We start from the raw sequence: 5,007 nt of genomic DNA on the forward strand, positions 1-5,007 counted from the left end.
ATAGTGCTGTAGGGTAATGATGGTGGTAATAGTGGTGTAGGGTAATGATGGTGGTAATAGTGTTGTAGGGTAATGATGGTGGTAATAGTGCTGTAGGGTAATGATGGTGGTAATAGTGCTGTACTGTAATGATGGTGGTAATAGTGTTACAGGGTAATGATGGTGGTAATAGTGTTGTAGAGTAATGATGGTGGTAATAGTGCTGTAGGGTAATGATGGTGGTAATAGTGTTACAGGGTAATGATGGTGGTAATAGTGTTGTAGGGTAATGATGGTGGTAATAGTGCTGTACTGTAATGATGGTGGTAATAGTGTTGTAGGGTAATGATGGTGGTAATAGTGCTGTAGGGTAATGATGGTGGTAATAGTGCTGTAGGGTAATGATGGTGGTAATAGTGTTGTAGGGTAATGAGGGTGGTAATAGTGTTACAGGGTAATGATGGTGGTAATAGTGTTGTAGGGTAATGATGGTGGTAATAGTGTTGTAGGGTAATGATGGTGGTAATAGTGCTGTACTGTAATGATGGTGGTAATAGTGTTGTAGGGTAATGATGGTGGTAATAGTGCTGTAGGGTAATGATGGTGGTAATAGTGTTGTAGGGTAATGATGGTGGTAATAGTGTTGTAGGGTTATGATGGTGGTAATAGTGTTGTAGGGTAATGATGGTGGTGATAGTGTTGTAGGGTAATGATGGTGGTAATAGTGTTGTAGGGTAATGATGGTGGTAATAGTGTTGTAGGGTAATGATGGTGGTAATAGTGTTGTAGGGTATTGATGGTGGTGATAGTGTTGTAGGGTAATGATGGTGGTAATAGTGCTGTAGGGTAATGATGGTGTTAATAGTAGTGTAGTGTAATGATGGTGGTAATAGTGCTGTAGGGTAATGATGGTGGTAATAGTGTCTGTAGGGTAATGATGGTGGTAATGGTGTTGTAGGGTAATGGTGGTGGTAATAGTGCTGTAGGGTAATGATGGTGGTAATAGTGCTGTAGGGTAATGATGGTGGTAATAGTGTTACAGGGTTATGATGGTGGTAATAGTGGTGTAGGGTAATGATGGTGGTAATAGTGTTGTAGGGTAATGATGGTGGTAATAGTGTCTGTAGGGTAATGATGGTGGTAATAGTGTTGTAGGGTAATGATGGTGGTAATAGTGTTGTAGGGTAATGATGGTGGTAATAGTGGTGTAGGGTAATGATGGTGGTAATAGTGGTGCAGGGTAATGATGGTGGTAATAGTGTTGTAGGGTAATGATGGTGGTAATAGTGTTGTAGGGTAATAATGGTGGTAATGATGCTGTAGGGTAATGATGGTGGTAATAGTGCTGTAGGGTAATGATGGTGGTAATAGTGTTACAGGGTTATGATGGTGGTAATAGTGGTGTAGGGTAATGATGGTGGTAATAGTGTTGTAGGGTAATGATGGTGGTAATAGTGTCTGTAGGGTAATGATGGTGGTAATAGTGTTGTAGGGTAATGATGGTGGTAATAGTGTTGTAGGGTAATAATGGTGGTAATGATGCTGTAGGGTAATGATGGTGGTAATAGTGCTGTAGGGTAATGATGGTGGTAATAGTGTTACAGGGTTATGATGGTGGTAATAGTGGTGTAGGGTAATGATGGTGGTAATAGTGTTGTAGGGTAATGATGGTGGTAATAGTGTCTTTAGGGTAATGATGGTGGTAATAGTGTTGTAGGGTAATGATGGTGGTAATAGTGTTGTAGGGTAATGATGGTGGTAATAGTGGTGTAGGGTAATGATGGTGGGAATAGTGGTGTAGGGTAATGATGGTGGTAATAGTGTTGTAGGGTAATGATGGTGGTAATAGTGTTGTAGGGTAATAATGGTGGTAATAGTGCTGTAGGGTAATGATGGTGGTAATAGTGTTGTAGGGTAATGCTGGTGGTAATAGTGTTGTAGGGTAATGATGGTGGTAATAGTGCTGTAGGGTAATGGTGGTGGTAATAGTGTTGACTGTAATGATGGTGGTAATAGTGTTGTAGGGTAATGATGGTGGTAATAGTGCTGTAGGGTAATGATGGTGGTAATAGTGTTGTAGGGTAATGATAGGGGTAATAGTGTTGTAGGGTAATGATGGTGGTAATAGTGCTGTAGGGTAATGATGATGGTAATAGTGTTGTAGGGTAATGATGGTGGTAATAGTGTTACAGGGTAATGATGGTGGTAATAGTGGTGTAGGGTAATGATGGTGGTAATAGTGTTGTAGGGTGACGATGGTGGTAATAGTGTTGTAGGGTAATGATGGTGGTAATAGTGGTGTAGGGTAATGATGGTGGTAATAGTGGTGTAGGGTAATGATAATGGTAATAGTGCTGTAGGGTAATGATGGTGGTAATAGTGCTGTAGGGTAATGATGGTGGTAAATGTGCTGTAGGGTAATGATGATGGTAATAGTGTTGTAGGGTAATGATGATGGTAATAGTGTTGTAGGGTAATGATGGTGGTAATAGTGTTACAGGGTAATGATGGTGGTAATAGTGTTTTAGGGTAATGATGGTGGTAATAGTGTTGTAGGGTAATGATGGTGGTAATAGTGTTGTAGGGTAATGATGGTGGTAATAGTGTTGTAGGGTAATGATTGTGGTAATAGTGCTGTAGGGTAATGATGGTGGTAATAGTGCTGTAGGGTAATGATGGTGGTAATAGTGGTGTAGGGTAATGATGGTGGTAATATTGGTGTAGGGTAATGATGATGGTAATAGTGGTGTAGGGTAATGATGGTGGTAATAGTGGTGTAGGGTAATGATGGTGGTAATAGTGCTGTAGGGTAATGATGGTGGTAATAGTGTTTTAGGGTAATTATGGTGGTAATAGTGTTGTAGGGTAATGATGGTGGTAATAGTGTTGTAGGGTAATGATGGTGGTAATAGTGTTGTAGGGTAATGATGGTGGTAATAGTGGTGTAGGGTAATGATGGTGGTAATAGTGTTGTAGGGTAATAGTGTTGTACGGTAATGATGATGGTAATAGTGCTGTAGGGTAATGATGGTGGTAATAGTAGTGTAGTGTAATGATGGTGGTAATAGTGCTGTAGGGTAATGATGGTGGTAATAGTGTTGTAGGGTAATGATGGTGGAAATAGTGTTGTAGGGTAATGATGGTGGTAATAGTGCTGTAGGGTAATGATGGTGGTAATAGTGTTGTAGGGTAATGATGGTGGTAATAGTGCTGTAGGGTAATGATGGTGGTAATAGTGGTGTAGGGTAATGATGGTGGTAATATTGGTGTAGGGTAATGATGATGGTAATAGTGGTGTAGGGTAATGATGGTGGTAATAGTGGTGTAGGGTAATGATGGTGGTAATAGTGCTGTAGGGTAATGATGGTGGTAATAGTGTTTTAGGGTAATTATGGTGGTAATAGTGTTGTAGGGTAATGATGGTGGTAATAGTGTTGTAGGGTAATGATGGTGGTAATAGTGTTGTAGGGTAATGATGGTGGTAATAGTGGTGTAGGGTAATGATGGTGGTAATAGTGTTGTAGGGTAATAGTGTTGTACGGTAATGATGATGGTAATAGTGCTGTAGGGTAATGATGGTGGTAATAGTAGTGTAGTGTAATGATGGTGGTAATAGTGCTGTAGGGTAATGATGGTGGTAATAGTGTTGTAGGGTAATGATGGTGGAAATAGTGTTGTAGGGTAATGATGGTGGTAATAGTGCTGTAGGGTAATGATGGTGTTAATAGTGCTGTAGGGTAATGATGGTGGTAATAGTGTTGTGGGGTATTGATGGTGGTGATAGTGGTGTAGGGTAATGATGGTGACTAACCTGTACCCCCACACATTGACTTGGTACCGGTACCCCCCTGTGTATCGCCTCATTATCGTTCTGTACATTTCTTGTGGGTTTTTTCATGTATTTGTTTGTTGTTGTTTAGTTGTCTTTGACATGTTTTGCTCCAGTTTCCTGCTGTGGTTAGTTAGTCTATCTCTGCTTCACTCTCCAACATGATACATGCATCAACAGATATACTGCTGTATACCTTTTTACATTTAAGTCATTTAGCAGACGCTCTTATCCAGAGCGACTTACAAATTGGAAAGTTCATACATATTCATCCTGGTCCCCCCGTGGGAATTGAATCCTGGTCCCCCCATGGGAATTGAACCCACAACCCTGGCGTTTCAAGCGCCATGCTCTACCAACTGAGCCACACGGGACCACACGGACCATACCTTGAAATTCATTCTTCTTTTAATCTAATGATTACATGCTGCCTTAGTTGGGCCATACACCGTGATTATCATGGGACATTCTCCTTCCGTCCCTGTGTTGGCTGGCATCACAAACAAGGGAGGGAGTGGGATTAGCATTGATTTAAAAGGGAGAGGTATAGGTCTGCAGCCAGATTTCCTCTGGCTGGCCCAGTGTGCGTCAGTTTCATGAGGCAGCACTGATGGATCCACAGACAGATTACAACAGCTGACATTAATAACTGACGTTAACACACAGCCTGTTGATGTCTCCGCTGAGGAGCCTGATTGTATGTTCAACATAGTCAGTACAATTCAGAGCATTGTTAGCTAGAGTACTCCTATGAAGCTGCCTCCTCAGCCTATGACCAGACCTTAAAGCAACCCCCAGCCAAATCTAGCTAACATGATGGGTCATGTAATCATCTGGCAAGTGTTTGGTTTAGACATGTTGCTAGCTACCTAGTTAGCTAAACAATGAACTGGCATGATCCCAACTCATAGTACCACCAACCAATACAAACATTGTCATAGCTGTAGTATGAATCTGCAGGTAGCTAAAGCTAACCAACCTGGTTCAATGTTAGCTAGCTAACATTAGGCTATAACTAAGAATGTAAATGGAGGGTTGGTTGAAAATAATGAATAAAAAATACATTTAAAAAAGATATGTACAGACTATATAGAGAGTAACAGTCAAAAGTTTGGACACACCTACTCATTCGAGGGTTTTTCTTTATTTTACTATTTTCTACATTGTAGAATAATGGTGAAGACATCAAAACTATGAAA

At 40.8% G+C, this 5,007-nt stretch overlaps 1 non-coding gene across 1 annotated transcript; it reads right to left on the reverse strand.

Annotated features, from left to right (window-relative positions):
- Positions 1–4,107: 4,107 nt before the first annotated feature.
- Positions 4,108–4,184, reverse strand: trnas-uga (transfer RNA serine (anticodon UGA)). The gene has a single exon. It is a non-coding gene; the product is annotated as a tRNA-Ser (tRNA).
- Positions 4,185–5,007: the final 823 nt, after the last annotated feature.

This window comes from Salvelinus fontinalis, chromosome 29 (genome assembly GCF_029448725.1).
Source record: "Salvelinus fontinalis isolate EN_2023a chromosome 29, ASM2944872v1, whole genome shotgun sequence".
Classification (NCBI taxonomy): domain Eukaryota; kingdom Metazoa; phylum Chordata; class Actinopteri; order Salmoniformes; family Salmonidae; genus Salvelinus; species Salvelinus fontinalis.